This window comes from Mustela nivalis (assembly GCF_964662115.1).
Source record: "Mustela nivalis genome assembly, chromosome: 14".
Classification (NCBI taxonomy): domain Eukaryota; kingdom Metazoa; phylum Chordata; class Mammalia; order Carnivora; family Mustelidae; genus Mustela; species Mustela nivalis.
The window spans coordinates 85,894,789-85,917,976 of NC_139033.1; the positions used below are offsets into that span (position 1 = coordinate 85,894,789).

Here is a 23,188-nt window from a genome sequence, read left to right on the forward strand (position 1 = left end):
TATATATCATATATCACATATATATCAGATATATAATATATATATATATATATATATATATCACATATATCTATCACATCTTATTTATCCATTCATCTGTCAATGCACATCTGCACTCTTTCCATATTTTAGCATTAATGGACATTGCTGCTATGAACATTGTGGTTCAGATGCCCTTTCAGATCACCTTGTTTGTAACCTTTTGGTAAAAACCTAGAATTGCAATTGCTGGGTCCTAGGGTACCTGTATCTTTACATTTTGTTGAACCCCCATACAATTTTTCCAATTGGTTGTAACAGATTGCCTACCCACCAACAGTATAAAAGGGTTCCCCTTTATCTGCATCCTTTCCAACATCTGTTATTTGTTAACCTGTTAGTTTCAGCCTTTGTGACTGTTGTGTGGTGATATTGCACTGTGGTTTGATTTGAATTTCCCTAATGCTCAGTAATGTTGAATTTTTTTTTTCATATGCCTGTTAGCCATTTATATGTTTTCTTTTGGGTAAGTTCATATCCTCTACCCATTTACTGACTGGATTCTTTGTTTTGTTGTTGTTGTTGTTTTGTTTTGTTTTGTTTTTTTGGGGGGTGAGTTTGATAAGTTCTCTATAGATTTTGGATTCAAGCCCTTTATCTGGTAAGACATTTTCAAATATTTTCTTCCATTTTATAGGCTGTATTTTTATATCGTCTACTGTTTCCTTTGCTGTGTAAAACCTTTTATCTTGATTAAGTCCCAACAGCTCACTTTTGCAATTGTTTCCCTTGTCTTTGAAGTCTTTGCTATGGTCAAGGTCAAAGAGGTTGTTGCCAGCATTCCTTAGAATTTTGATAATCTCATGTCTCACATTGAGGTCTTTCATCCATTATGAGGTTGTTTTGGGGTATGCTGTAAGAAAATGGCCCAATTTCATTCTCCCCTGTGTAACTGTCCAATTTTCCCAACACCACCTGTTGAAGAGGCTTTTTCCCCTCATTGGACTATTTTTCTTGATTTATCAAAGGTTAGTTGTCCATAGAGTAGGGTCCATTTCCAGGTTCTTTATTCTGATCCTTTGATCAATGTGCCTTTTTTGTGCCAGTAATATACTATCTTGATGATTTCAGCTTATATTATACCTTAATGACTGAAATTGATGATATCATCTTCAGTTTATTTTTTTTTTCAGCATTCCATTGGCTATCCAGGCTCTTTTTTGTTCCATACCAGTTTTAGGATTACTTGTTTCACTTTTGTGTAAAATGTTGATGATATATTTTTTAAAATTTTTTTAAAATTTCTTTTCAGTGTACCAGAATTCATTGTTTATGTACCACACCCAGTGTTCCATAAATACATGCCCTCAATAATATCCACCACCAGGCTCACCCAACCTCCCACCCCCATCCTTCCAAAACCCTCAGATTGTTTTTCAGAGTCCATAGTCTCTTATGGCTTGCCTCCCCTTCCAACTTCCCCCAACTCTCTTCTCTCCAGCTCCCCATGTCCTCCATGTTATTTCTTATTCTCCACAAATAAGTGAAACAATATGATAGTCGACTCTTTCATCTTGACTAACTCCACTCAGGATAATCTCTTCCAGTCCTGTCCATGTTGTTACAAAAGTTGTGTATTCATCCTTTCTGAAGGAGGCATAATACTCCATAGTGTATATGGACCACATTTTCCTTTTCCATTGGTCTGTTGAAGGGCATATTAGTTCTTTCCAGTTTGGTGATTGTGGCCATTGCTGCTATGAACATTGGGGTACAGATGGCCTTTCTTTTCACTACATCTGTATCGCTGGGGTAAATAACCAGTAGTGCAATTGCAGGGTCATAGGAAAGCTTTATTTTTAATTTCTTAAGAAATCTCCACACTGTTTTCAAAAGTGGCTGCACCAACTTGCATTACCACCAACAGTGTAAGAGGGGTTCTCTATCTCCACACCTCTCCAACACACGTTGTTTACTATCTTGTTGATTTTGGCCAGTCTAACTGGTGTAAGATGGTATCTCAATGTGGTTTTCATTTGAATCTCCCTGATGGCTAGTGATGATGAACAATTTTTCATGTGTCTGATAGCCATTTGTATGTCTTTATTGGAGAAGTGTCTGTTTACATATTCTGCCCATTTTTTGGCATGATTATCTGTTTTGTGTGTGTTGAGTTTGACAAGTTCTTTATACATTTTGGATATCAGCCTTTTGTCTGTATTGTCATTTGCAAATATCTTCTCCCATTCCATGGGTTGCCTCTTTGTTTTGTTGACTGTTTCCTTTGCTGTGCAGAAGTTTTTGATCTTGATGAAGTCCCCAAAATTCATTTTCACTTTAGTTTCCTTTGCCTTTGGAGACATATCTTGAATGAAGTCGCTGTAGCTGATTTCAAAAAGGTTCCTGCCTCTGTTCTCCTATAGAATTCTGATGGATTCCTCCTTCAGATTGAGACCTTTATCCATTTCTAGTTTATCTTTGTGAATAATGTAAGAGAATGGTTGGGTTTCATTCTTCTACATACAGCTGTTCAATTTTCCCAGCACCATTTATTGAATCTTTTTTCCACTGAATATTTTTTTCCCCCTGCTTTGTCGAAGACTATTTGACCATAGAGTTGAGAGTCCATATCTGGGTTCTCTACTCTGTTCCACTGGTCTATGTGTCTGTTTTTCTGCCAGTACCATGCTGTCTTGGTGATCACAGCTTTGTAGTAAAGCTTGAAAGCAGGATACATGATGCCACAACTTTTGTTTCTCTTTTTCAACATTTTCTTAATTATTCAGGGTCTCTTCTGATTCCATACAAATTTTAGGATTGTTTGCTCCAGCTCTTCAAAAAATGTCAGTGGAATTTTGATCAGAATGGCATTGAAAGCATAGATTTCTCTAGGCAGTATAGACATTTTAACAATTTTTATTCTTTTGATCCAAGAGCATGGAATGGTCTTCCATCTTTTTGTGTCTTCTTCAATTTCATTCATGAATGTTCTGTAGTTCCTCAAGTGCAGATACTTTACCTCTTTGATTAGGTTTATTCCCATGTATCTTATGGTTCTTGGTGCTATAGTAAATGGAATTGATTCTCTACATTTCCCTTTCTGTATTTTCATAGTTAGTGTATATGAAAGCAACTGATTTCTATACATTGATTTTTTATCCTGCCACATTACTGAATTGATATATGATTTCTAGTAGTTTGGGGGTGGAGTCTTTTGGGTTTTCCATATAAAGAATCATGTTATCTGCGAAGATAGAGTTTGATTCCTTCATTACAAACTTGAATACATTTATTTCTCCTTGTTGTCTGATTGCTGTTGCTAGGACTTCTAGTACCATGTTGAACAAGAGTGGTGAGAGTGGACATCCTTATTGTGTGCCTGATCTCAATGGGAAGGCTGTGAGCTTTTTCCTATTGAGGATGATTTTTTTTTTTTTTAGGTTTTAATTCTTTTTTTTTTAATTTTTTATTTTTTATAAACATATATTTTTATCCCCAGGGGTACAGGTCTGTGAATCACCAGGTTTACACACATCACAGCACTCACCAAAGCACATACCCTCCCCAGTGTCCATAATCCCATCCCCTTCTCCCAAACCCCCTCCCCCCAGCAACCCTCAGTTTGTTTTGTGAGATTAAGAGTCACTTATGGTTTGTCTCCCTCCCAATCCCATCTTGTTTCATTTATTCTTCTCCTACCCACTTAAGCCTCCATGTTGCATCACCACTTCCTCATATCAGGGAGATCATATGAAAGTTGTCTTTCTCTGCTTGACTTATTTCGCTAAGCATGATACGCTCTAGTTCCATCCATGTTGTCGCAAATGGCAAGATTTCATTTCTTTTGATGGCTGCATAGTATTCCATTGTGTATATATACCACATCTTCTTGATCCATTCATCTGTTGATGGACATCTAGGTTCTTTCCATAGTTTGGCTATTGTGGACATTGCTGCTATAAACATTCGGGTGCATGTGCCCCTTTGGATCACTACATTTGTATCTTTAGGGTAAATACCCAATAGTGCAATTGCTGGGTCATAGGGCAGTTCTATTTTCAACATTTTGAGGAACCTCCATGCTGTTTTCCAGAGTGGCTGCACCAGCTTGCATTCCCACCAACAGTGTAGGAGGGTTCCCCTTTCTCCGCATCGTCGCCAGCATCTGTCATTTCCTGACTTGTTGATTTTAGCCATTCTGACTGGTGTGAGGTGATATCTCATTGTGGTTTTGATTTGTATTTCCCTGATGCCGAGTGATATGGAGCACTTTTTCATGTGTCTGTTCGCCATCTGGATGTCTTCTTTGCAGAAATGTCTGTTCATGTCCTCTGCCCATTTCTTGATTGGATTAATTGTTCTTTGGGTGTTGAGTTTGCTAAGTTCTTTATAGATTCTGGACACTAGTCCTTTATCTGATATGTCGTTTGCAAATATCTTCTCCCATTATGTCAGTTGTCTTGTGATTTTGTTAACTGTTTCCTTTGCTGTGCAAAAGCTTTTGATCTTGATGAAATCCCAATAGTTCATTTTTGCCCTTGCTTCCCTTGCCTTTTGCGTTGTTCCTAGGAAGATGTTGCTGCGGCAGAGGTCGAAGAGGTTGCTGCCCGTGTTCTCCTCAAGGATTTTGATGGATTCCTTTCGCACATTGAGGTCCTTCAGCCATTTTGAGTCTATTTTTGTGTGTGGTGTAAGGAAATGGTCCAATTTCATTTTTCTGCATGTGGCTGTCCAATTTTCACAGCACCATTTATTGAAGAGGCTGTCTTTTTTCCATTGGACATTCTTTCCTGCTTTGTCGAAGATGAGTTGACCATAGATTTGAGGGTCTATTTCTGGGCTCTCTATTCTGTTCCATTGATCTATGTGTCTGTTTTTGTGCCAGTACCATGCTGTCTTGATGATGACAGCTTTGTAATAGAGCTTGAAGTCCGGAATTGTGATGCCACCAACGTTGGCTTTCTTTTTCAATATCCCTTTGGCTATTCAAGGTCTTTTCTGGATCCATATAAATTTTAGCATTATTTGTTCCATTTCTTTTAAAAAGATGGATGTTACTTTGATAGGAATTGCATTAAATGTGTAGATTGCTTTAGGTAGCATAGACATTTTCACAATATTTATTCTTCCAATCCCAGAGCATGAACATTTTTCCATTTCTTGTGTCTTTCTCAATTTCTTCCATGAGTACTTTATAGTTTTCTGAGTATAGATTCTGTGTCTCTTTGGTTAGGTTTATCCCTAGGTATCTTATGGTTTTGGATGCAATTGTAAATGGGATGGACTCCTTAATTTCTCTTTCTTCTGTCTTGCTGTTGGTGTAGAGAAATGCAACTGATTTCTGTGCATTGATTTTATATCCTGACACTTTACTGAATTCCTGTATAAGTTCTAGCAGTTTTGGAGTGGAGTCTTTTGGGTTTTCCACATATAGTATCATATCATCTGCGAAGAGTGATAACTTGACTTCTTCTTTGCCGATTTGGATGCCTTTAATTTCCTTTTGTTGTCTGATTGCTCTTGCTAGGACCTCTAGTACTATGTTGAATAGCAGTGGTGATAATGGACATCCCTGCCGTGTCCCTGACCTTAGCGGAAAAGCTTTCACTTTTTCTCCATTGAGAATGATATTTGCAGTGGGTTTTTCATAGATGGTTTTGATGATATTGAGGTATGTGCCCTCTATCCCTACACTTTGAAAAGTTTTGATCAGGAAGGGATGCTGTACTTTGTTAAATGCTTTTTCAGCATCTATGGAGAGTATTATATGGTTCTTGTTCTTTCTTTTATTGAAGTGTTGTATCACATTGACTGATTTGCGGATGTAGAACCAACCTTGCAGCCCTGGAATAAATCCCACTTGGTCGTGGTGAATAATCTTTTTAATGTACTGTTGAATCCTATTGGCTAGTATTTTGTTGAGTATTTTTGCATCTGTGTTCATCAAGGATATCGGTCTATAGCTCTCTTTTTTGGTGGGATCCTTGCCTGGTTTTGGGATAAAGGTGATGCTGGCCTCATAAAATGAGTTTGGAAGTTTTCCTTCCATTGCTATTTTTTGGAACAGTTTCAGGAGAATAGGAATTAGTTCTTCTTTAAATGTTTGGTAGAATTCCCCCGGGAAGCCGTCTGGCCCTGGGCTTTTGTTTGTTTGGAGATTTTTAATGACTGTTTCAATCTCCTTACTGGTTATGGGTCTGTTCAGGCTTTCTATTTCTTCCTGGTTCAGTTGTGGTAGTTTATATGTTTCTAGGAATGCATCCATTTCTTCCAGATTGTCAAATTTATTGCCGTAGAGTTGCTCATAGTATGTTCTGATAATTGTTTGTATTTCTTTGGTGTTAGTTTTGATCTCTCCTCTTTCATTCATGATTTTATTTATTTGGGTCCTTTCTCTTTTCTTTTTGATAAGTCGGGCCAGGGGTTTATCAATTTTATTAATTCTTTCAAAGAACCAGCTCCTACTTTCGTTGATTTGTTCTATTGTTTTTTTGGTTTCTATTTCATTGATTTCTGCTCTGATCTTTATGATTTCTCTTCTCCTGCTAGGCTTAGGGTTTCTTTCTTGTTCTTTTTCCAGCTCCTTTAGGTGTAGGGTTAGATTGTGTACCTCAGACCTTTCTTGTTTCTTGAGAAAGGCTTGTACCGCTATATATTTTCCTCTCAGGACTGCCTTTGTTGTGTCCCACAGATTTTGAACTGTTGTATTTTCATGATCATTTGTTTCCATGATTTTTTTCAATTCTTCTTTAATTTCCCGGTTGACCCATTCATTCTTTAGAAGGATGCTGTTTAGTCTCCATGTATTTTGGTTCTTTTCAAACTTCCTTTTGTGGTTGAGTTCTAGCTTTAGAGCATTGTGGTCTGAAAATATGCAGGGAATGATCCCAATCTTTTGATACCGGTTGAGTCCTGATTTAGGACCGAGGATGTGATCTATTCTGGAGAATGTTCCATGTGCACTAGAGAAGAATGTGTATTCTGTTGCTTTGGGATGAAATGTTCCGAATATATCTGTGATGTCCATCTGGTCCAGTGTGTCCTTTAAGGCCGTTATTTCCTTGCTGATCTTTTGCTTGGATGATCTGTCCATTTCAGTGAGGGGAGTGTTAAAGTCCCCTACTATTATTGTATTATTGTTAATGTGTTTCTTTGATTTTGTTATTAATTGGTTTATATAGTTGGCTGCTCCCACGTTGGGGGCATAGATATTTAAAATTGTTAAATCTTCTTGTTGGACAGACCCTTTGAGTATGATATAGTGTCCTTCCTCATCTCTTATTATAGTTTTTGGCTTAAAATCTAATTGATCTGATATAAGGATTGCCACTCCTGCTTTCTTCTGATGTCCATTAGCATGGTAAATTCTTTTCCACCCCCTCACTTTAAATCTGGAGGTGTCTTCGGGCTTAAAATGAGTTTCTTGGAGGCAACATATAGATGGGTTTTGTTTTTTTATCCATTCTGATACCCTGTGTCTTTTGACAGGGGCATTTAGCCCATTCACATTCAGGATAACTATTGAGAGATATGAATTTAGTGCCATTGTATTGCCTGTAAGTTGACTGTTACTGTATATGGTCTCTGTTCCTTTCTGATCTACCACTTGTAGGCTCGCTCTTTGATTAGAGGACCCCTTTTAATATTTCCTGTAGAGCTGGTTTGGTATTTGCAAATTCTTTCAGTTTTTGTTTGTCCTGGAAGCTTTTAATCTCTCCTTCTATTTTCAATGATAGCCTAGCTGGATATAGTATTCTTGGCTGCATGTTTTTCTCGTTTAGTGCTCTGAAAATATCATGCCAGCTCTTTTTGGCCTGCCAGGTCTCTGTGGATAAGTCAGCTGCCAATCTAAATATTTTTACCATTGTATGTTACAGACTTCTTTTCCCAGGCTGCTTTCAGGATTTTCTCTTTGTCACTGAGACTTGTAAATTTTACTATTAGGTGATGGGGTGTGGGCCTATTCTTATTGATTTTGAGGGGCGTTCTCTGAACCTCCTGAGTTTTGATGCTCGTTCACTTTGCCATATTGGGGAAATTCTCCCCAATAATTCTCTCCAGTATACCTTCTGCTCCCCTCTCTCTTTCTTCTTCTTCTGGAATCCCAATTATTCTAATGTTGTTTCGTCTTATGATGTCACTTATCTCTCGAATTCTACCCTCGTGGTCCAGGAGCTGTTTGTCCCTCTTTTGCTCAGCTTCTTTATTCTCTGTCATTTGGTCTTCTATATCACTAATTCTTTCTTCTGCCTCATTTATCCTAGCAGTGAGAGCCTCCATTTTTGATTGCACCTCATTAATAGCTTTTTTGATTTCAACTTGGTTAGATTTTAGTTCTTTTATTTCTCCAGAAAGGGCTTTTATATCTCTCGAGAGGGTTTCTCTAATATCTTCCATGCCTTTTTCGAGCCCTGCTAGAACCTTGAGAATTGTCATTCTGAACTCTAGATCTGACATATTACCGATGTCTGTATTGATTAGGTCCCTAGCCTTCGGTACTTCCTCTTGTTCTTTTTTTTTGTGTTGAATTTTTCCGTCTTGTCATTTTGTCCAGATAAGAGTATATGAAGGGGCAAGTAAAATACTAAAAGGGTGGCAACAACCCCAGGAAAATATGCTTTAACCAAATTAGAAGAGATCCAAAATCGTGTGGGCAGAAAGGGGATAAAAAGAGGTTCAAAAAGGAAGAATAAAAAAAAAAAGCAAAAAGAAAAAAAAAAGAAAAGAATTTTTTAAAAAAGAAAACACCTAAGAAAAATGTAAAGAAGAAAAAATATATATATTAGATAAACTTTCAGAAAATTGGTTTTTTTTCTGTTTCCAGAATTGCTGTTCTTCTTCTCTTCGATCTGCCAATAGATTTTCAGGTGTTTGCAATCTTTAGATAAGCTATCTAGCTGATCTCCGGCTAGCTGAAGCAGTCTCAGCTTGCTACTTCTCCGCCATCTTGACTCCTCCCCCCCAAGTCTTGTGGATGATATTTGCTGTGGGTTTTTCATGGATAGATTTTATGAAGTTGAGGAATATTCCCTCTATCCCTGTATTTCCAGGCATTTTAATCAGGAACAGATGCTGGATTTTGTCAAATACTTTTTCTGCATCAATTGAGAGGATTGTATGGTTCTTCTCTCTTCTCTTATTGATTTGTTCTATCACATTGATCGATTTTCGAATGTTACACCATCCTTGACACCCAGGGATGAATCCCACCTGGTCATGGTGGATAATCCTTTTAATGTGCTGTTGGATCCTGTTTGCTAGAATCTTGTTGAGAATCTTAGCAAACATATTCATAAGGGATATTGGCCTGAAATTCTTCTTTTTGGTGGGTCTTTGCCTGGTTTGTATATCAGGGTAGTACTGGCTTCATAAAAAGAGTCCTGAAGTTTTCCTTCTGCTTCTATTTTTTTGAAACAGCTTTAGGAGAAAAGTGTTATTTCTTCTTTGAAAGTGTGGTAGAATTCCCCAGGGAATTTGTCAGGTCCTGGGCTCTTGTTTTTTGTGAGGTATTTGGTCACTACTTAAATCTTGTTACACGATACTGGTCTATTCAAATTGTCAATTCCTTCCTGGTTCAAGTTTATAGGTTTCCAAGAATGCATCCATTCCATGTAGGTTGCTTAACTTATTGGCATATAACAGTTGATAATTTCTGAAGATTGTTTCAACTTCCTCGGTATGAGTTGTGATCTCTCCATTTTCATCAATAGTTTTATTAATTCTGGCTTTCACCCTTTTCTTTTAGATTAGTGTGGCCAATGGTTTATTGATCTTATTGAGTCTTTCAAAAAAATCAGCTTCTAGTTTCATTGATGCATTGTACTGTATCTCTAGTTTCTATCTCATTGATCTCTGCTTTTATTTTGATTATTTCCCCTCTTTTGTGTGGAGTTGGTTTAATTCATTGTTGATTCTCCAGTTCTTTAAGGTGTAGAGACAGTTGGTATATTCTGGATTTTTCATTTTTTTTTTGAGAGAGGCTTGGTTGGCTATGTATTTCCCTCTTAGGACAGCCTTTGCTGTATCCCATAGGTTTTGGACCAAAGTGGCTTCATTCTCATTGGTTTCCATGAATTGTTTAAGTACTTCTTTGATTTCTTGGTTGATCCAAGCATTCTTAAGCAAGGTGATCTTTAGCTTCTGGGTCTTTGAGTTCCTTCTAAACTTTTCCTTGTGGTTGAGCTCCAGTTCCAAAGCACTGTGATCTGAGAACATGCAGTGAATAATCTCAGTCTTTTGGTATTGGCTGAGCCCTAATTTGTGACCCAGTATGTGGTCTATTCTGGAGAAGGTTCCATGTGCACTTGAGAAGAATGAGTATTCTGTTGTTTTAGGGTGTGATGTTCTGTATATATCTATGAGGTCCATTTGGACCAATGTGTCATTCAATTATTTTGTTTATTTCTTGATTTTCTGCTTGGATGATCTGTTTGTTACTGAGATTGGCATGTTAAGATCTCCTACTATTAATGGATTCATATACACATGACTCTTTTTTATTTTTTTATTTTTTATAAATATATAATACATTTTTATCCCCAGGGGTACAGGTCTCTGAATCGCCAGGTTTACACACTTCACAGCACTCACCATAGCACATACCTTCCCCAATGTCCATAACCCTACCCCCCTTCTCCCAACACCCCTCCCCCCAGCAGCCCTCAGTTTGTTTTGTGAGATTAAGAGTCACTTATGGTTTGTGATTTTTCTTAACAGTTTTCTTATGTAAATGGCTGCTTCCATTTTGGGGTCATAAGTATGTACAATTGTTAGATCTTCTTGATCTTCTTGGTGAATGGTCCCTTTAAGAATTATGTAGTATCATTCTGTATCTCTGACTACAGTCTTTAGTTTAAAATCTAATTTATCTGGTATGAGAATTGCTACCCCAGCCTTCTTTTGAGGTCTATTGTCATGAAAGTTGTTTCTCCATTCCTTCACTTTCAGTCTGGATGTATCCTTAGATTTAAGACAGGCCTCATGTAGACAGAATATGGATGGGTGCTGTTGTTTTATCCAATCTTCAACCCTGTGTTTTTTTATGGGTACATTTAGGCCATTCACATTGAGAGTGGTTATTGAGAGTTACATTTTTATTGACATAGTGTTACCCGTGAAGTATTGGTTTCTATAGATTATCTCCATAAATTTCTGTTCAATGAAATTTTCTGGGTTTTTTTCCTGTTTTATAGAACCCCCTTTAATATTTCTTTCAGTGATGGCTTGGTCATCACATACTCTTAAACCTTGTGAGTCTTGGAAGCTCTTAGTCTCTTCATTCATTTTCAATGTCAGTCTTGCTGGATAAATTATTCTTGCCTGCATGTTCTTTTCATTTAGTGCCCTGGATTTATCTTTCCATCCCTTTCTGACTTGCCAGGTTTCTGTGGACAGGTCTGACGTTATTCTGATGGGCTTTCCTGTGTAAGTAAGGAATCTCTTCCCCCTAGCTGCTTTCAAGAACTCCTGTGTAAAATTATGATTCATCATTTTCACAATCAGTTGTCTTGAGGTCTTTCTAGATTCTATAATCTTGGGTGGAGAACTTTCTGCCTCTGGGACACAAACACTGGTTCCATTCACCAGATTGGGAAAATTTTCAGGGAGCTTTGTTCAACTATATCCTCTAGTCTTCTTTCTTTCTCTTCCCCCTCAAGAATTGCAATAATTCTGACCTTAGAACATTTCTTGGTATCATTTATTTCCATAATTCTGTTTTCATGGCTGCTAAGCTGTTTGTTCTAGACCTCCTCCTGATCCGTTTTCTCTATCAGTTTGTCCTCCGGATCACTAATTTTATCTTCTGACTCAGTTATCCTAAGTGTTAGAGAATTTAGATTAGATTGGAACTTGTTGAGAGCACTGTTAGCATCATCCTTGGTGGCTTTCACTTCTGACCCAATCAATTCCATTTTGTCATCAAACGTTTCTCCAACCAAGCTATTGCCTAGATAATTGTAAGTCTGGATTCCCTTTCAGACATACTGTTTATGTCCATATCCAATAGATATGATGGAGAGGGCCCAGCTTCTAAATTTTTCCTCTGTTGGGCCTTCCTCTTCTTACTCATTTTGGTGACAGATGGCTGAACAGATGTTAGCTGAATGTATAACCATCGTGCAGGCAAGCTACACTCTGGAACGCTTCTGAGCAATCAGGAGTCCCCATGAAAAAGGAAGGAAAAAGAAAAAAGAGAGAGAGAGAGAGAGAGAGAGCAGGGGAAAAAATAAAAGAAAAAAAGAGAAGGCCCAGTCCAAATGGGCCCCAAAGGTAAGATTTATAAAATACACAAACAAAAACAGACAAACAAAAAGACTGACAAAAGTAGATGACAAGAATAAATAAATAAATAAATAAATAAATAATAAATAAATAAGAACCCAGCCAAAATGAACCACAAGTACAAGACTTATATCCTACCAGAATAAAAACAAATAGACAGAAACACTGACAGAAGAAAAAGATGGGAGGGCACTGCTTATAAATTCTCAGTGTGGGCAAGGAAGGTTATTTTGATTCTTCCTGGATGTATCTTGATATCATTGTTAAAGGACTCAAATTTCCTGAGATAAAGGGGAATTAAAATTGGTTTACACATAGGTGTAACATTGATTGGGGAAAGGGGATTACCTTGAAGTATATCTCTATATGGATATTTTTAAAATAAAATAAAATAGCGGTGCCTGGGTAGCTCAGTGGATAAAAGCCTCTGCCTTCAGCTCAGGTCATGATCTCAGGATCCTGGGGATCAAGTCCCGCACTGGGGTGTTTGCTCAGCGGGCAGCCTGCTTCCCTGTCTCTCTCTGCCTGCCTCTCTGCCTACTTGTGATCTCTCCCTCTGTCAAATAAATAAATAAAATCTTTTAAAAAATAAAATAAAATAGAAAAGCAAAAGAAAATCACAGGTTTATGTATCAAAAAAGTTCAGGTTAAAAGGTTATTATGGAATTTGATGTACTGAACATCTCATTGTGATGGTAAATTAGATTAAAATTATATAAAAAAATGAGAAGAATGAGAATAGAGGGAATGGATTAAAAATAAAGTTGTATCTATGAAGTAGTGGTGGCTGTACTCTTGTTTTTTGCTTTTGTTTTTGTTTTTTGTTTTGTTTTGTTTTGTTTTTCCTTTGGCTTGCTTTTTGGCATGGGGCCTGTTGCGTGTTTTTTCAGGAGGTCTTGCTAGAGGTGAGTCCTCTTACCCCCATTAAGGGGTTGGGCTCTGAGGAAACCAGTTTTTCAGACTTGTTCTCTGGAGGATTTTGTTTGTTCCTTTGTTTGTTTCTCCCTCCCCACCTTGGTGGCTTTTGGAGGTACTTTGGAGGTTTAGAGGAAAGCAAACTGCACCCAGACCTCTATCTCAGAGAGAAGCCTCAGTCTGTTCCCCTCTGGATTCTCCAGAGCACATAAATGCCCCTTCTGCCCCTGTCAGAGCACGTCCCCAGTCATGGGCTCTGGGGTCACAGGAATTCCCAGTTGTACCCCAAACCAAGAAAAATACTAGCTGTGGCTCTCTGGGAAGATCCAGGCCACCAAAGAGGTCCCAACCAGAGACAGCACACTGAGATTTTCATGCTGGCATGGGCTGGGAGTGTTCAGAATCTCTCTATCCTAGAGACGGTGCCTGCATGGACCTCTCTCAGGGGAGGGTGTAGAGTGTGACTCAGGCCCCAGTCATGCAGCATGCATGCAGAGTGCAAAAGACTGTGGTTCTGGAGAGCACTGGCTAGCATCAACACCAGATTCCCTCTGGAGTGCTGCCACCCAAATGCACCAGTGAACCAGGGACCAAGACCTGGCTTCTTCGCTGTGCTTTCTGTGCTTAGCCCCATTGATGGCCACCCTGTGTCTGTGGGCTTAAGACCCTGTCCCTGACCACCAAATTACACCAGTTTCCCCTTAAGATTTCTTACTCCTTTTGAGTGCTTTCAAGCAGACTCCAAGTTAATACTGGTCCCCAGTGACAGTGCATTCTTGTATTGGGGTATTACTTTCAAATGGGTCACTTATGGTGGCTCCCTCCCCCTTTTGTTTATCTTCCAATATCAGTCTGCGATTCCCACTCCACTTTACCTGTCCACTGGCATCTTCTGCCCCTGTGGAGATCCAGAAGTGTATAATTCCAAACTGAGGGTGATTTCATGGGTGATCAGAGTTCTTTGGTAGATAATCAGCTCACGTTAGGGCACCAGTTGAAACAGCACCTCCAACTACTTCTCCACCATCTTATCTCCCCCTTAATAATATATTGATAGAAATTTCATTGAATATGTAGATTCTTTGTGTAGCACAGATAATTTAACAATACATTTCTTCGTGTCTTCTGCAATTCCTTTCACATGTTTTTTTGTTTGGTTGGTTGGTATTTTTGTTTTTTGTTTTTTGTTGCTTTGTTGTTGTTGTTGTTTTGTTTTGTTTTGTTTTCACAGTATAGAACCTTTACCTCTTTGGTTAGGTTTGTTCCTGGTTATCTTATGGTTATTGGTGCAATTGAAAATGAGATCAATTTCTTAATTTCTCTTTCTTTTGTTTCATTACTAGTCTATAGAAATGCAACTGATTTCTGTGTATTGATGGCTCCTGGGTCACCACAATCTGATAAACTTTCCCTAAAATCAAGAGAGATAGGTCCTGAATCACCCTGAGAAATTTCTTTTATGTGGTTCCCCACAGATCCACAGTTTCTTCCTCTAATGTAACCATTAGTGAAGACACTGAGAAATGCATAAGACTGGTTATCATGGGGACCCTCACTGCATGTGTTCCTCTTTGGACTACTAAGCTGGTGTGGGGTGTCCTTGAGGTCTTTTCATGTATTTCATAGAAAACAACATCCTCTTTCTCCAAGACCCAGTGTCACAATGATGTTCCCTTGGGGAGATCATGAATGAGGCAGATGCTGGGACCTCACACAGACCAGTGCTTTTAGGGTGACTGTGATATTGAGTGACAAGGTGTGGTCCTTCACCAAAGGGGTTCCCCAGAACTCTTGTCACCTAAGAATCAAGTTTCTTTGATGGAAATCCTGAATACTGAATGAGCATATGGGTGTGTTTTCCACCTCCTGGCCTTGCTTCTACTTCACCCCAAACCTACCCCATGCCTGGAACTTCTCCCTCCCTACTGAAATCCCTAATTCTGTCTTTTGCGAGAGATTAGTGGACCATCTTTTCTACAGTCATAAACCCAGTGGGAATCACAGAGCCATATGTATGTGTGTGAAGGGAAATTGTCCCCTACTGACGTAGTCCTTGAAACTGTCTCCAATAGTAGCAGTGGGGAACCAGTGATGGGGTTCACAGGCAGAGCTGCATTGTCAAGCTCAGAATGCAGCTGTCTTTTGCTCTAAGAAGCCATCAATAATATGGGCCACTTCAAAGTACCTGTGGTGTTTTAGAATAAAAGTAATGATCTCACCAATAAATTAGAGCATTTCTCTCAACATTACATGATAAATTAGGAAAACATGAGATTCATAATCAGAAATAAAAATGACATAGTTTCTTAATCAGTTGGTGTGATCATCATGGAACATTTAAACCCCTTTGTTGAACAGTGTCCTATGGAGCAGAAGGAATGGGAAGAGCAAGTGAGAGAATTTGGACTGAGGAGAAGGAGGAATACATTTCTTAAGTCATCTTTGAAGTTCAGCAACAAAATCAGTGTTCATCACAACAGGAAATAAAATATGATTTTTATATTAATTCAAGAATAGCTGGCACATTGTGTTTTTCGTGTAATCCATGTATCTACTTTTTGCATTTCTGATTGTGTTTGAGAACTAAATTCATATCACAAATATTAATATGTGAATTAATATTACACATATTACACAAATCATATTGCATTTCTGATTGTGTTTGAGACCTGAATTCATATTACACAAATAACAACTAAAGTCATGACAGTGTGAGAGCTAAAGCATTTACTATATATTCCATCACGAATAAATTGGAAGATCACAGTAATCAGCAAGGATCCCTGACATTTGTAAGGATCCCTGAGTCAACCGTAGAGAGGATAGACCCCTAGTGGCCCTCGAATTGGTCTCCTGGACCCAGGGAAAAGCTTTGTCTGGGCTGTGCTCTTTATTGCTGAGGTCTGGACTTACTCACATGTTCACCAGGCTCTAGAGTATCAGTGAATCCTGGTCCACTGGGTCCATAACTTCATGTTCTTATCACACGGTGTGTCAGGAAAGCACCTCTGGAAACTCACAAGCTCTCTTTCTGCTCAAGGCTTCTGACATATGTCTCAGTGGGTCTTATTTGCTTTCCCCAAGGTCTGTGTGCACATGATCAAGAGATTTTAGTCACATCCTTTCAGCTGCAGTCCTTCCTGGGTTTAGGTGAATGTCTCTCTGTATACCATGGATTTACTTGTACTTATCAGCTGTGTTCATAGGATGCTGTGCCTGCTGGTTTATGTTTTGTTGTTTTCCTAGTGTCAGAATATGTATTTGTGCTACATTCTCTCTCCACCTCTTTTAAATAAATAAAGGATATACATATAACATATATAGTATATAATTTGTGGCATATATAAAATTCAACACCTAACATAATATAATGCATATATTTATATATAATATAAAATATTTTTATTATATGTGATACCTACCTATTGCGGTACCTATAATTTTTAAATCAAAATATAATATAATGCATGATATACTTAGCATACATGTTTGTATAATGCATATATATTTTATGTAATAAAATTTTATGATATATAATATTTATAAATAATAATTACTAGTTAAGTAAATTTTATTTTTTCTCTAACATAGACTCAAGTTATTATGAGTGATAGAGTAGCGTAGTACAACTTAGGGCTCTGAAGGGGAGCTAAAGATACAAGGCTACAGAAACAATAAGGTGGTGATCACCCTGTGTGATGATAGTAGCAAAGCAGTTCAAATGACCACCCTCTGCATTTTTTCTCTCACCCCTGAAGGGAACTTCCTGTCTATGAGGGAGTAGGGGAAGGAAGAATCAGGACAGGAGAGAGAAGCCCCAGAGTTCTGCTCCCTGTGGACATTAACATCTTCCCTTCCCAGGGGTCTCTTGTCCTATACCCAGGTAGCACTGCAGATGATCTTTTAATAGGCAAATTAGTCCAGGTGTGGCATTTTCTGTCCCTGTCTGAACACCATCCTGAACAGTGACTTCATGAGAATGGAGGATGAAAGGTGACATGACAAAGTGAGCTAGAGATGATTACTCATGTGGCTCCAGGGGCCCTTGTGCTGCAGAATCACACTTCAGTGAGGATACTGCATGCTAAGTGTGCAAGAATTAGTATATTTTCTTAGCTAACCTGGCCCAGAACACAATTCTCAGAGCACCTAAGTCATAGCACCCCCTGCTGGGCTCAGATGCTTAGCTCATCAACTCTTCTGACACCACCCAGCAATCTCCTAAATGTGTCCAGACTGTGCAACAGGATAATGTCACTGCCCAGGCAGCAGTAGAATGAGGAGATGCCCCTTGTGGTGTTTGGGGCTGAGATATTTTTTTTTCTTTCCTCTTTCTTTCATTTTTTTTTTCAAATAAAAATTGCCCTCCAAACAGCTAAATACGTGATGGCTGCTCAATGCTTATATTACAAGATATTTCAGAATTACGTAACATTGGAGTTTGCTTCTTCTAGTTACCTGGGGTCATTACCTGTCTACAATCATCTTGAAAAAATTAAATGCCTTAAAGTTCTCAGGGTACCAACATGGTTCACACATCATAATAATTCTCATGGACTCATCTTACAGTGTGACAATTGTTTTCTTCTTGGGTTTAGATTATCCTGTCAGGTCCTCAGCCCTCACTGCAAGGATTTTTCAACCTATGTTCGCTATGACAATATAATACCATGAGGGAACTTGTGTCTTTTGCTCTCACCCACTTCAGTGGGTTCAATTTTTCCTTGAATGTTAGCTTGAAATTTCTATTTATAATAATTTCTGATATATTTAATGTTTTCAGACTACTTTTGTTATTAATCAGTATGATGATTGATATAAAGAGAACATTACTATAAATGGAGTTATCTTCCCTTCTGAGGTGTTCTTCCCTCTCCCCTGCCCTTTCTTCTACACACATTGGTCCCTAACAAAGATGTTTTGTTCAGTGCTCCATAGAATTCATGGGAGTATCTATAATCTGTTTCCAATGAACAAAGATTAAATGCACCATCTTCCCAAACAAGGAATGATGGAGTGAACAGTATACAGCATGAAATAAGATGGGGACAGAAAGGACATGGCAGGATGGCACCAAATGTGGAGATAGATTTGGATAGTATTGGTTGTAGTTTCACAGTATTTTTTAAAAAGATTTATTTGATAGAGAGAGAGAGAGAGAGAGAGAGGAGTCATAAGCAGGCAGAGCAGCAGGCAGAGAGAGAAGGAGAATAAGGCTCCCTGCTTAGCAGAGAGCACAATGTGGGGCTCAATTCCAGGACCCTGAGACCATGACCTTAGCTGAAAGCAGAGGCTCAACCAACAGAGCCACCCAGGCGGCCCTAGTTTCACAATATTAAGTCATCCATCACTTAGGTCATAGTGTCCTCTCACTTTTTAAGATCTTTTTCAGCAATAATTTGTAGTTTTCATTTTACAATTATTTTTCCTACTTGGTTAAGTTCAGTCCTAAACGTTTTATTCATTTTAATGTTATCTTAAATGGAATTGTTTTTAAGTATCTTTTGGACTTCCTCAATGTTAGTGTAGAGAAAACCATCTAACTGTCGTATGGAATTACTAATTAAGTATTACCACATTAGGAGACATCAGATAGATCCCATTTAGGATTGATGATAGAGTTTGCTCTCTATTTGGAAATAGTAGGAACAAGGAATGAAGAAGGATGGAGTATGAAAGGGAAGTTCTGCATTAGTGACCATGAAAAGAGCCATCCCAAAGGAAGGACTGTATGCAGGAGAAGGAAAATAACTATGCTGTGTCATCTAATTAATGGTGGGAAAAGACAAGCTAAAGCTTTTTTGTTTTGTTTTGCTTTGTTTTCTATTTGTATTTGAGAAACATCTTCTTTTTGTGTTCAAGGACTTGTGAAGTTATTTTTGAAACATGTATTTCACAAGTACCAATCATCTTCTGATTGGTGCTGGGAAGGAAGTAAGATGTTACTATCTGTTCCTGGCTATGTGGTTCTGTCAGTACTGAGAGGAGAGCTCTGCTTCCAGGTTTCTGCTTCCTCAGGATGTGGCTCTTGGGAGAGGACACTAAACTCCCTGCACCCAGCCCCTCTCTTCTTTTTTTTTAATTTATTTATTTGACAGACAGATCACAAGTGGGCAGAGAGTCAGGCAGAGACAGAGGGAGGGGGGAAGCATGCTCCCCACTGAGCAGAGAGCCCGATGTGGGGCTCGATCCCAGAACCCTGGGACCACGACCCGAGCTGAAGGCAGATGCTTTAACCCACTGAGCCACCTAGGCGCCCCCCTTCTCTTCTGATTGACTAACTCCCACTCCTTTTCTCAGCCTCTTGCATCCCCCCACCTCCTCGTGAGACCCTCATCTTCTCTGAGATTAGTGACATCTTGGGAGAACCTCTCAAGCTTTGAAACCTGCCTTGCACTTTTGGATTAATTGGAGGAGGATAAAATATATACTCCAGTACAATCATTTACTTATTTTTGGTAGATCAAGCAGAATTGTGCAGTTAGTAAACTATAATATTTGGATCATACATTACTCTAGGATAATAATACTTTTATTTTATTTATTCATATGCTCCATTACTGAGATATTTTCCATCATAATTTAACAAGTAATGTAATTAATTCCCTATTGATTCTTTATGATAAGAGCCATATATTCATAAAGAGTGTATTTTCAAATACAAGATAATATTTGAAATATAAGTTAAGACCTAAAATACATAGGTATGTTACAGCTGTGATGGCAAAGAGAGGATGGTACTTCTCTCCCTGAAAATCAAAACAAAATAAAACAATACAAAACAAAAACAGACACATAGATAAGTGGAACAGAATAGAGAGCACACCTATAGACCCTAAACTCTATAGCCAAATAATCATTGACAAAGCAGGAAAAATATTCAATGACAAAAAAACAGACTCTTCAATAAATTGTGCTGGTAAAATTGGATAGCTATGTATAGGAGACTGAAACTCAACCATTCTCTTACAACATACACAATGATAAACTCAAAATGGATAAAATACTTTAATGTGAGACAGGAATCCATAAAAATCCTAGAGGAGAACATAGGCAGTAAACTTTTTGACATTAGCCATAGCAACTTCTCACAAGACACAGCTCCAAAGGTAAGGGAGACAAAAGCAAAAATGAACTTTTGGGAATTTACCCAGATAAAAAGCTTCTGCACAGCAAATGAACCAGGGAACAAATCAAAGAGGCACATGAGGAATGGGAGAAGATATTTGCAAATGACACTATAGACCAAGGACTTGTATCCAAGATCTCTAAAGAACTTCTCAAACTCAACACCCAAGAAATAAATTATCAAGTTAAAGAAATGGGCAGAAGACATGAATATATCCTTCTCCAAAAAAGGCATGCAAATGGCTAACACACATGAAAAAAACTGTCAGGGAGTGGTGATGCAACATGGGGGCTTAAGTGGGTAGGAGAAGAATAAATGAAACAAGATGGGATTTGGAGGGAGACAAACCATAAGTGACTCTTAATCTCACAAAACAAACTGAGGGTTGCTGGGGGGAGGGGGTTTGGGAGAAGGGGGTGGGATTATGGACATTGGGGAGGGTATGTGCTTTGGTGAGTGCTGTGAAGTGTGTAAACCTGGTGATTCACAGACCTATACCCCTGGGGATAAAAATATATGTTTATAAAAAATAAAAAATTAATAAAAAAAATTGGAATATAAAAAAAAAACTGTCAGGGAAATTCAAATCAAAACCACATTGGGATACCACATTACACCAGTTAGAATGACCAAAATTAACAATGCAGGAAACAACAAATGTTGGAGAGGATCTGCAGAAAGGGGAGAACTCTTCCACTGTTAGAGCTGGCACAGCCACTTTGGAAAACAGTGCGAAGATTCCTCAAAAAGTTAAAAATATAGATACCCTATGACCCCGCAATTGCACTACTGGGTATTGACCCTAACTACACAGATGTAGAAAAAAAGGGGGGGGGCACCTGCATCCCAATGTTTACATAAGCAATATCCATAATAGCCAAACTGTGGAAGTAACTGAGGTGCCCTTCAACAGAGTGGTCTATATATGAAATGCAATATTCCTCAGCCATCAGAAAATATGAATACCACAATTTGCATCGACATGGGTGGAACTGGAGGGGATTATGCGAAGTGAAATAAGTTAAGCAGAGAAAGACAAATACCATAGGGTTTCACTTATATGTGGAACCTAAAGAATATCACTGAGGTCATTAGGAGAAATAAGGTAAAAATGAACTCAGGGAAATCAGAGGGGGATACAAGACATGAGAGACTATGAACTCCAAAACACAAACTAAGAGTGTCAGAGGTGAGGGGATGGGGGGAATGATGGATATTAGCCAATTGTATCCCTTATTTAGAGAAATGCCTGTTCATATCTTCTGCCCATTTTTTGGATGTGATTATTATTTTGAGGGGAGTGTATAGATCTTGGACACCATCCCTTTATCAGTTATGTCATTTGAGAATATCTTCTCCCATTCCATGGGTTGTCTCTTTGTTTTGCTGACTGTTCCCTCTGCTGTGCAGAAGCTTATCTGGATGAATTCCAAAAGTTAGTTTTTGCTTTTGTCTCCCTTGCTTTTGGAGATGTATATTATAAGAAGTTGCTGTGGCTGATGTCAAAGAGGTTACTGCCTATGATCTCCTGTAGGATTTTGATGGATTCCTGTCTTGCATTGAAATATTTCATTTATTTTGAATGAAATTTTATTCATTCTCTTACGAATGGTCAAGTTTCATTCCTCTGTATATAGCTGTCAAATTTTCACAGCAAAACGTTTATTGAAGGACTTTTTGTCATTGAATATTTTTCCTCCTTTGTCAAATATTATTTGACTGTAGAGTTGAGGATACATATCTGTGCTCTCTCTTCTGTTCTGCTGACTTAGGTGTCTGTTTTTCTGCCAGTACCATGCTGTCTTGGTGATCACAACGGTGTAATATAACTTGAAATCAGGGAATGTGATGCCCCCATCTTTGTTTTTCTTTTTCAACATTTTCTTGGTGCAGGGTATTTTCTGGTGCCATACAAATCTTAGGATTTTTTATTCCAGCACTTTGAAAAATACTGATGATATTTTGATTAGAATGGCATTGAAAGTATAGATTGATCTGGGCAGAATAGAATTCTTAACAATATTTATTCTCCCCAATAAAGAGCATGGTATGTTTTCCATCTTTTTTAAAAACTATTTTTAATTTATTTTCAGCATAACAGTATTCATTATTTTTGAACCACACCCAGTGCTCTATGCAATCCGTGCCCTCTCCAAAACCACCACCTGGTACCCCAACCTCCCCTTCAAAACTCTCAGATTGTTTATCAGAGTCCATAGTCTCTCATGGTTCACCTCCCCTTCCAATTTCCCCCAACTCCCTTCTCCTCTCCATCTCCCCTTGTCCTACATGCTATTTGTTATGCTCCACAAATAAGTGAAACCATAGGATAATTAATTCTCTCTGCTGGACTTATTTCACTCAGCATAATCTCTTCCAGTCCCATCCATGTTGCTACAAAAGTTGGATATTCATCCTTTCTGATGGAGGCACAATACTCCATAGTGTATATGGACCACATCTTCCTTATCCTTTCGTCCGTTGAAGGGCATTTTGGTTCTTTCCACAGTTTGGTGACTGTATCCATTGCTGCTATAAACATTGGGGTACAGATGGCCCTTCTTTTCACATCTGTATCGTTGGGTAAATACCCAGTAGTGCAATTGCAGGGTCATATAGAAACTCTATTTTTAATTTCTTGAGGAATCTCCACACTGTTCTCCAAAGAGGCTGCACCAACTTGCATTCCCACCAACAGTGAAAGAGGGTTCCCCTTTCACCACATCCCCTCCAACACTTGTTGTTTCCTGTCTTGTTAATTTTGGCCATTCTAACTGGTGTAAGGTGATATCTCAATGTGGTTTTAATTTGAATCTCCCTGAGGGCTAGTGATGATGAACAATTTTTCATGTGTCTGATAGCCATTTGTATGTCTTCATTACA

General features: G+C 38.4%; 1 long non-coding RNA gene across 1 annotated transcript in view; it reads left to right on the forward strand.

Moving 5' to 3' along the window:
• The first annotated feature begins 391 nt into the window (after positions 1–391).
• Positions 392–23,188, forward strand: part of LOC309847534 — a 155,930-nt gene continuing 133,133 nt past the window's right edge. The window contains exon 1 of the long non-coding RNA XR_014302494.1: positions 392–505. This is a non-coding gene — a long non-coding RNA (uncharacterized lncRNA). The remainder of the gene's footprint in view (positions 506–23,188) is intronic.